The sequence below is a fragment of the Myxine glutinosa genome, chromosome 1 (genome assembly GCF_964187855.1).
Source record: "Myxine glutinosa chromosome 1, kmMyxGlut1.1, whole genome shotgun sequence".
NCBI classification, from domain to species: domain Eukaryota; kingdom Metazoa; phylum Chordata; class Myxini; order Myxiniformes; family Myxinidae; genus Myxine; species Myxine glutinosa.
The window spans coordinates 404276031-404286881 of record NC_136261.1 but is presented as its reverse complement, the minus strand read 5'-3'; the positions used below and the strand labels follow the sequence as shown (position 1 = coordinate 404286881).

Below are 10851 nucleotides of genomic sequence, written 5' to 3'. Positions count from 1 at the left end.
CTGATTTCAGATTTGTCAATCGCTGAGGTATATTAACACAAGACCAAAACAAATTTGGCGACATTCTGACGATTTTTGACGAAAATATAACATTTGTGTCTGCATTTCAGTAAAGTAAAGTGTGTGCCGTGTCAGCATTTTAAAAATTCATTTTCTCGGCAACCATTGGTCCGATTGACATGAAATTGTCACCATAGAAGGGCCTCCTTCTGTGGAATATTTTTGTGAATATTATGATGTCACATGTCACGTGGTATGGGCGCCATCTTGGAAAAACCAAAAAAACTTTGCACTTCTATATCCCCAAAACCGCTCTATGGAAAAAATTGAAACATGGCTCATTGTCAAGTACTCACCATGGGGAATAAGTTATGGTAATGATGATGTCATCGGTACCTTCATTATGACATCATAATTCGACAAATACAACACATCCATCCGATCATTAATAAAAAAAAATTCAGCAACTGTTGGTCTGATGGACACAAAATTTTCACCATAGGAGCACCTCCTCCTTTAGAATATTTTAATGATAATCATGATGTCATAGGTCATGTGTTACAGGCGCCATCTTGGAAAAACCGAAAAACGTTGCACCTCTATATCTCCAAAACCACTCTGTGGATAAAATTGAAACGTGGCTAATTGTAAATAACTCCATATGGGGAATAGGTGTTGTTAACGATGACATCATTGGTGCCATAATTATGACATCATAATTCGACAGGGGCAATGCTTAGTCTGATCAGTTTGAAATTTATTGAACAATGATGATGTCATCACTCAAGTTGTCTGAGCCATATTAGATCCAAAAAACAGAGTTGACTGCGCAGGGTAAGTATTCTATGAATACCATCTATTTGAGTTGAGCGAGTCAGTCAGTGATTGATTCAGCCAGTGAGTGCATTGTGTAAGTGAGTCAGTCATTGAGTTGAGTGAGTCAGTCAGTGATTGAATCAGTCACTGAGACAGTCAGTGAGTGAGTGAGTGTGAGTCAGTGAGTGTGTATGTGAGTGAGTCAGTCAGTGAGTGAGTGGGTCTAAGTGAGACAGTCAGAGAGTAAGTGAGTGAGTGAATGAGTGAGTCAATCAGTGAGTATGTCAGTCAGTGAGTCAATGAGTCACACTCACTCACTAACTGACTCACACTCACTCACTGACTGAGTGAGTCAGTGAGTGAGTGTGAGTCAGTCATTGAGTGTGAGTCAGTCATTGAGTGTGAGTCAGTCAGTGAGTGTGAGTCAGTCAGTGAGTGAGTCAGTTACTCAGTGAGTCAGAGAGTCGTTGAGAGTGGTGTGTCACTTCGTCAGTGAGTGGGTGAGTGTGTACGTGAGTGAGGAAGTCAGTCAGTGAGTGGAAAAGTCCGGCAAAGGCCGATTAACATTTTTTTAGGCCCTGGGCCTAACATATTTTGACCCCTTCGACCCCTTTTAACCCATTACACCCCTTTGACCTCTTTCGACCCTTTGCACCCCTTCGACCCTTTAAGCCCTTAGCCTGACTTCTGAAGCATGCATAAGTCATCAGCATGTATAAAACGGCGTGTAACACTGTCTATAGGTTGGTCATTTGTGTTGATGTTGTACAGCAACGGTGCAAGCACGCTTCCCTGAAGAAGACCATTCTTCTGAATACGCCACGTGCTGCACTTCCCATCTCGTTCAACATAGAACCGGCGATTCTGAAGCATGCTTTCTAACAGCTCTGTCAAGTGAATATCTTTTATCATCTCTCGGATCTTGCAGAGGAGACGCCGATGGTTCTCTGTATCTTATGCTGCAGACAGGTGTACAAAAACATCGCCTGTTACCAACCCTTGCTCAAAACCATCTTCAATATGCTGTGTGAGGTTGAACAGTTGGCTTGTTGTTGATTTGCCAGGGCAGAAACCTGTTTGCTCTGGAATGATCTTCTCATCTACAGTTGGTGTTATCCTAATGAGTATCAGGCGTTCAAACAGCTTATAGGTGTGGCAAAGTAGTGAAATTGGCCGAAAACTCTTGGGCTCCGAGGGATCTTTTCCGGGCTTTAATAGGGCTATTGCTATTAAAGTACTACTAATAATAGTGCTATTATAGCTCCCAAGGTAAATCACAACCAAACTTTATACTGAGTGAGTGAGTCAGTGAGTAAGTGAGTGAGTCATCGTGTAACATCGTCATAGGTCAGATTTTTAACCACGATATACCTGAAAATGTGTTTTGTAACGTGACGGTGATGAGGAGGTAATTTGGCCCGTTATTGTCGTGTTGCACTCCCGAGTTAATTTATTTACGAACCCGAGGTAATTTCTTCACTAAAGCTTCACTCCTTTATAGTGGGGGGGCCAATGTTTTCCCGTTGAATTCAAATGTTAATTTGTGGACACTGGTTGGGTTGTCTTTAGGGATGATAGAAGTTGTAGAAAAAATATGTCTCCATTTTTTTCAAGTTCTTTATAGCGGCCATTTTGGATTATCAAAATGGCGTTTGTTGAAAACCGAAATTGTCATTATCTTGGCTTCTAAATGACCTAGAGTGTTAATTTTGGTGTCCAAATGTACATATTTGCGGATACTTAATCCAATAAACACACATTTATACACCTACATATGATCAAAAGGGTTCTTATGGCAGCCATCTTGGATTTTCACGCACTTATGCCAACACATATATATATTTTTTTTCCGTCATTTTCACTTTTCTAAATCACATAAAGGCTGGACTTTAGTGTTCAAATGTACACTTATAATGTCTTTGTGCAATATTTTTAGTTGGCAGTGTTCATTGTTACATTGAAGGATCTCCATCCTCCTCATCATCAGTGTTATCGATTCCCATGGGGCGCTCCTGACCCGTGTTACCACACACCTCTTCATCTGCCCCACACATACACATCTCAGAACAGTTGAGATGCTGAGACCTGCATGAGCAGTGAGACATGCATTGGGTCTTCTTGCAGTTACATTTGATTAGATGTGTGATGGCAGCTGGGGCTGGAGGGTCCTTGGTTGTGATGGGCACCAGCTGATCTCCTTCTGCTCTCCATCTAGTCCTGCGGCATAGCAGACCAATTGTTCAAATTGTTCTAAAAGCACCAAAATTGGCACACATGTAGATTAATATATTCTAAACATTTTTGGATATGGAGGCATTCAAGATTAGCCCTGTGGAAGATATGGCGGCCATTGTTCAAAATGGCCGCCATTTACCATTAGCGTCATTACATAGACTTCATTATGTGTCGTTAGTATGGTGCTAGATGGGCCAAAATTCCTTTTTTTTACATCAGAATTAACATCAATAAGTGTTTAACAGATATTTAGATGAATCTTCTCAAAAATGGCCCTCAAATTGCTGGCAAAATTGCAATGGAATGGTAGTCAAAATAATACACAGAGTACGGGGAGTTTACAGTATGGTCAGATTGTAGTTATATAGTCGACCAAAAGCCCAGTCCCAGTCAACCTCTGGTCCGGCAACCATCCAGTGCCTCAGTGCAGTTGGATTGTCTGTTGGAATCTTGAATGCCTCCATATCCAAAAATTGGAATTGGAATTCTTGGAGGGGGGGGGGGGGGTGGTCATGAAAAAGTGGTCATGTGGTCATGTCATGTGGTCATGAAAAGTGGTCATGTGGTCATGGTCATGATCACGTGGTCATGTGGTCATGATCATGACCTCTACACTCATGATCAATCACATGATCATGTGGTCATGTGGTCATGGTCACATGAAAAGTGGTCATGGTCAAAAAGTGGTCATGAAAAAGTGGTCATGAAAAAGTCATGAAAAAAAATCCAAAAATTGGAAGTTGGAATCTTGAATGCCTCCATATCCAAAATTGTTCAGAATGTATTAATCTACATGTGTGCCAATTTTGGTGCTTTTAGAACAATTTGAACAATTGGTTTCGTATTTTTTACTATGCCGCTGGGCTAATCCATGTTCTGTTGGTTGTGGAAGCTGGGGGTCCGGTACATCAGCCTGATGCCACACCATGGCCTGGAAATGTGCACGAGCAATGGCTTCATGTAAAGCTCCCCGTGTTGGTGGCAGCTTCTGTGCCTCTAGCTGTTTCTTGGTAAACAGTCTCCACCTCAGCTTGCCCACATCCACAACTGTAGTACGAGGCTCATACAGCTGGCATACAAATGCCTCAATGTCACTTTCTGTGTCAGCTCTCAGCTCCTCAGAGGCCCCAAGGTCATGAAACGCAGATACCACCTCAACAGAGCACCTATTGAGGGCTTGCCAACATGTGAGCTTTCCCTTGCCGGCAAACCGACCAGTCTGGTCTGCTCCCGTGAATGCATGGAATCCTGGTAGGGCTGCAGCCTTCCTGACACCAAGTTCATGTACTATTGGTTCCAGTGAGATTTGACTCTTCTTGTTCCCCACACCCGTGATGAAGTATGTGTCTTTGCATAGTTCATGGTACCGGTGGAGTGCTAGGATGAATACATCAGTATCAGGTGACTGAATGTACAGCTGTGTTGCACCTCTTCGGACGGCATCTAGACTGTGAAGAAAGATCCTCGTATCAGCCTCCTCCTGGGAGCTACGGAGATGCTGTATATCCATGCAGTTGGAGAAGACATCCTGCCTTGAAGTGACGATGAAGACCTTGGTAGTCCCCTCAAAGTGACACAGAGCTTTCTTTGCCAGATAGACAGTTAGCTCATCTTTGGTGTTGGTGTGCGACAGGAACTGTTTTGCTGTCAGTTTCCCAATCGGGGTGCTGTCTTGAACGTGGTAAGGAGAGCAGTGAGTTGTAGGCTGTCCAAGTTGGGATATCGTGATGCTTGATCCTACTGCCAGGTGGTTGTTTTGGATCGTGGACGAGTGACCCAACAGGGTCAGCATGCTGGGGTTCTGCAGCTTGCAGCTGGTCATCTGGTGGGATGATGTCGTCTTGTACGTCCTCAGCTTCAGCTGTTCGCATGATTGTGCGTGAAAGTAGCCACACTGTGTCCGTCGCAGAGTACGGCTTGGTGACATCTGGGTTTGACCGTGTCTTGAAGCTATACGTGGTACCTGTGGCAGATTGTTTGTTTGGTGCTTGGCAAGGAACATCATTTTCTCCTTCTCCTTCTGTGGACACTCTGTGGACACTTCTGTGGACATTCTAAGCGATGGCGGAATGGTGCATCTGGCTCTTTGGGCTTGTACGTGACTTGGCGTTTTGACTTGTAGCCGTACATGATGTTCTGACTGATGGTTATAACATCTAGATGAATAGTGGCTGAGCGCATAGTCTCTGGCTCAATGCTCGTGGCTGGTCCTTCCAGTAGCCAGCGGAGGAAAGCATAGAGTACTTTGGGTACATGCTTTTCAGCATCATCAGTGTTCATTTCTCCTTCAAATTGCCATGGGTGCTTGTTCTGACAAGCAATGGCACTGCGGAGAACAGAGGCACTCTCAAACAGTTGTTCGATGTTTTTTTCATTTGTCTTCGTCATTGCATCTTCGACAGCTGCATCACGCACGGCAGTGGAGAATACACAGTCTGACTCGTTTCGACGTTTTGGTTTCATGAAGTGAACGTCATCAATGTGAGAGTTGATTTTCTCCTTCATGCCTTGGGTAGTAGGTGATGGGACATTGTGCACACCATTATTGTCAAGAATCCTGGAGTAAACCGACTTCAGGTCAGACATGTTGAGAATTTCACCAGCTTGGAGTAGAGAGCGAACAAGGCTGACAAACTCAATGTCTGCGGCTATTTTGATAACATTAGTTTCTTGCAGTATGTGTTCTTTGTCATCACTTGATGTCCCACTCTTGGGAGCACGTTGGACATTCTGCACCCAGCATGGGAGATGATACTTGACGTCGATCGCATGAGCATCATATGCACTGATGGCAGCACTCAGCTGAACTTTCCACTTGTGGTTGCTGCCTTCTTCAACAGCTTTCTTCAGCTGTTTACCTGCGTTGAACGTGCATACAACATGTACACTTTCCTTAGTGACCTCTTGACAGAAGAAACAAAGGTCTCTGTTGAATGGAGTTGATGATGAACGTGTGAAGCGAAGAGTCTCGTCTTGCGTAGAACCTGAGGTACTTGCAGCGGCAGGTGCAGAAGAAGGACGTCCACACCTCTTATGAAGATGCTGGGTGTCGCCATGTTCGCAGGCTTTCTGGTGACGAACTCTAGCACGCTCCAGGTGAGCAGTGTTGCATGTAGATCCATAACATGCCCGGTGCCACTTTGCTTTATTGTTCCTCAAGTCAGTGGCAGTGAAACAGCTTAATCGTTCGCTGATCTGTTTGAAGTCGGCATCACCATATCGTGCCCTCTCCTGGATGAACTGGAGAAACTTTGCATATGAGCCCAGTGCTGGCTCAGTCACTAGTGCACCTTGGGGATCCTGGCACTGAATGCAAAGTGTGAAATCAGTTTCTTTCTTGGTTTTCTTGCTTTTTGGCTCCATCATAGCTCAGGGTCACGAATCTGGAACATACAAATAACAAATAACAATTAAGATAGATGTGCATTAAGTTAGATTTTGGACACTGGTTCGGCTGTGCCATAAAAACCTATTTTTATCCCTTGTAGGTTATTAAAGAAGGTTTCATTCAATTCTCTATCCCCAAAAATGTACAACTGGACACCAGAATCGAAACTCTAGGTCATTTAGAAGCCAAGATAATGGAATTTTACGTTTTCGACATCCGCCATTTTGAAAATCCAAAATGGCCGCCATAAAGAACTTGAAACAATTGGAGACATGTTTTTTCTAGAACTTATATCATCCCTAAAGACAGCCCAACCAGTGTCCAAAAATTAACAAGCAATTTCACCGGGCATTTCAATCTGCTACATTGGCCCCCCCACTATTACACACTTTTGACCCTTTCCACCCCTTCGTCCCCTCCAGACCCTTTACACCCCTTAGACTCTTGACACCCCCTTAGATCCCTTTGACCCATTACACTCCTTTAGATCCCTTTGACCATTTAGACCCCTTGCACCCCTTCAACAATTGTCAACACCTTAGACCCTTCAAAACCCATTTCGACCTTCTCCAACCATTAGGCCCCTTTAAACCCCCTATACCTTTTACACCCCTTAGATGTTTACACCCTTTCATACCCATTTTGACCCTTTTAAGACATATAGACCTTTTGACATTTTTCAGACCGATTTACTTTTTAAGACACTTTGGCCAATTTAAGACCATTTGGACACTTTTTACCCCTTTTGCTCTTTCATCCTGAGACACCTTTAGACCCCATTTGGCCTTTTTAAGATCCATAATTCTTCAAACACTTTAGACTTTCGTGGGAAAACCACATTTCCAAGCTGGCCTCCAAAGCCAGTCGCCGACTGGGCATCCTCCGTCGTGCGAAGTTCTTCCTTGGCACACCTGAGCTCCTCACCACATACAAGGCTTTCATCCGCAGCTCAATGGAATACTGCTCTCCCCTCTGGGCTTGTGCTCCTGCCTCACACCTAGCTCGTCTTCACGCTGTTGAAACCAAAGCGTTCAGAATCATTGGAATCTCCCGCGATGACGCTATCTCCGAGGGCCTTTCACTTACTCACCGCAGGCAGGTTGGTGGTCTTTCCGTCTTCTACCGACTCCTCTCCGGCCTAGCCCCCCAGCTCTCTCTGGGCTCTGTCCCCCAAATATTCCTACAGGTCGCACAAGATCTGCCTGCAACCCTCTTATGGTTAAACTGCCAAAATCAAGACTCTCTGCTCACCTTCACTCCTTCATTCCTCTTTTCTCCCGCCTCTGGAATAAACTCCCTCACTCTCTTCAATCCCACTCCACCCTCCAGGTCTTTAAAACGGCTGTTCACCACCATCTCTAATCTTCCCCCATCCAAAACCTTGATCTTTTCTACCCCCGCTAATTTCACCCCAAATCCACTTTTTTGAGGTGACTTTTGTCTTCTTTCCTGGAAGTCCTTGGTGTCCTTGCGTTTTATACCTATCCTGCCTCCCCCCAGGCCTTCTCCCTCCCACACATCTCCCGATGTCCCTGCTCTCAAATGTTGTGTTTGTGTGCTTCCTCCCCTTCTCTCCACATCTTGTCGACCGCTCCCCTTTTTATATACTTTGTTTGGTTGTTTGATTTGTTTCTTTGATAAATGTTAGCTCTTTCACGGGCCTCGACTCTGTATACAAAAAAAAAAAGCAAAAGAAAAAAAAAAGACCCTTTATGACCTTAATAAAACAACAACTGTAGACTCCTTTAGTTGGTATGGAAAGAACATTTCTTCCCAAAATCGGTTTCGCTGACCTTTTCCGTGCACTATTCGCATCCCATCACAAGTTGCGATGATGAATCTAAACTGATATCTCAAAGTGGTGACCTGGGCCAGTGCTCCTGCCTCACACCTAGCTCGTCTTCACGCTGTTGAAACCAAAGCATTCAGAATCATTGGAATCTCCCGCGATGAAGCTAACTCCGAGGGCCTTTCAGTTACTCACCACAGGCAGGTTGGTGGTCTTTCCGTCTTCCAAAAAACTCCTCTCCGGCCTTGCTCCCCCAGCTCTCTCTGGGCTCTTTCCCCCAAATATTCCTACAGGTCGCACAAGATCTGCCTGCAACCCTCTTATGGTTAAACTGCCAAAATCAAGACTCTGCTCACCTTCACTCCTTCATTCCTCTTTTCTCCCGCCTCTGGAACAAACTCCCTCACTCTCTTCAATCACTCTCTTCAATCCCACTCCTCCCTCCAGGTCTTTAAAACAGCTGTTCACCACCATCTCTTATCTTTCCCCATCCAAAACCTTGATCTTTTCTACCCCCGCTAATTTCACCCCAAATCCACTTTTTTTAAATACCAACTTCTTTCCTGGAAGTCCTTGGTGTCCTTGTGTTTTATACTTCTCCCACCTCCACCCCCCTTCCCACGCCTCCTCCCTCCAAGCCCTCTCCCTCCCACACATCTCCCGATGTCCCTGCTCTCAAATGTTGTGTTGGTGTGCTTCCCCTTCCCTCCCCATCTTGTCTACCGCTCCCCTTTTTATATATTTTGTTTCTGTTTGATTTGTTTGTGTGATAAATGTTAGCTCTTTCATGAGCCTCGATTCTGTATCCAGAAAAAAAGAAAAAGACAAAAGAAGTGAAACTGATGATGAAACGTGAAACTGAAACTACTGAACTATGGATCATCGAATGAGAAACAATAATGAAATGCTGTGGGAAATTGCTGAAAGCAAAGCTGTGGGGAATATAGAGAGTGGGGGAAGGTCAGAGCTGACAAAACGATGTGGAGGGAGATAGGTGCCTGGAGGTGGTCGGTTGGTATGGAAAGAACTTTGGTGATCTTCCATCAGACTGTAGGCCCAAAACACGCTCAAACCCATTTCCCAGCTGAGCTTTCATAATATCACCTTCACTCCTGAGCAGTACTTCGGAGGTACAAGAAGTATGGATTGAAAATATTAGCTGATATAATGGAACGGGGTTGTCAAGGTTACCAGCTGCATCCATTGCGACACTTGCTCACTGAGTATTTACACTGAATTCCCATTTGTATCAATACACACTCCAAAGGAAATTGCTCAATTCAGGTGAGACATTTATGCACCTCCCTCCCCTCCTTAACCCCCCCCCCCCCCCATCATTGTATATCCATCAAGTGAAACCGTTGAAAATTGATGATTTATGTCACGTGACCTACGACCCATTTCTCAAAAAAAACAAAAACAACTTCGAGTTTCACGCCCCGCTGATGCAGTGCCCCCTCTTTCCGGGAGGCTGGTACTCATTTTGCCGACTTCAAAATGACAATGCGCTGACTCAACCCACCTGGTGTTATTTTAACGGCGTCACGCTAACATCTCAAAGGAGCCACATTAACCATGAAGCCAACACCAGGATTAGTTTCACAGGTAACGAAGTAGAGCGTCGCTCTGTATCGCACAAATCTCCGCCAGGATAAACAGGTAACGTTTTGTATCCACTGATAGACCGGATCTGGATGCGGACCTGAAACTAAATCGAATCAGCTTCCTCTTCTTCTTCTCACATACCCATCTCATCCCCCTCGTGGCCTCGTTTCGTTATAATCCATCCACAACTCTTGTATATAATCATAATGTTCGCCCTCTCTCTCTCTATTAATATTATGAAGAATCACTTCAAACGATCGTTTTACAGAATATCTTTCTCAGTATTAATAATGAAATGAGAAACTCCGAACAAACCTTTTCCTCAGAAGATCCGACCGGATCACTGTTTCAGCCGCTTGTGGAAAAGGACACGGAGCCGATGTCAGTTCAAGCAAGCCATGTCCCACGTACAGACCGGAAGTGACGCCGGAAGTACATCCCCCACTTCATTACGATGCATGCCATAATCACCCACTAGGGCCTAGGCGGTGTATGTGTTACGGTGCAACAACCAAGTTAACACCCATAACAAGCGTGATGTGTAAACATGCATCAAGTATACTTTCATTGTACATGGTATATTTGCATAATAGATTGTATATTTTCATTATAACAGGTTTCATCGAAGCCAATAATCCAGTGAATCCCTGTGATTAGTGATTACCTGTGAAATGGTCAATGGAAAATCATATCCGACATTATGTGACGAACAAAGCACTGAATATGAGGTAGAAATGATGAGATAATTAAAAGATATTTCCCCCTTTTACAATTAATTTCTATTCCCCGTTTTTTTTTTTTAAATAATTTATTGATATAAAATAAATGTGTCACTCCCCACGATGCCCAACGTGTTCTTACATTCGTGTTATGTTAAAATGGTTCCTAAAACTTCTGACTTTTTACCAGGTAACAAAGTCGTTTTTAGCTCATCTCGACTTTAGTCCGGTAAACCTATCCATCGAGCAGTCTTTAGGTAAGTAAGTGAGGGTGTGTGTGTGTGTGTGTGTGTGTGTGT

The 10851-nt window shown here is 44.2% G+C and overlaps 1 protein-coding gene across 2 annotated transcripts in view; it reads right to left on the bottom strand.

The window, feature by feature from the left end:
- LOC137417120 (uncharacterized) overlaps positions 1-10246 on the bottom strand; it is a 121757-nt gene extending 111511 nt beyond the window's left edge. For both annotated transcript variants that reach the window (XM_068102893.2, XM_068102904.2), the window contains exon 1: positions 10149-10246. The gene's annotated coding sequence lies outside the window, so the exon portion shown is untranslated. The remainder of the gene's footprint in view (positions 1-10148) is intronic.
- Between the last annotated feature and the right edge of the window lie 605 nt (positions 10247-10851).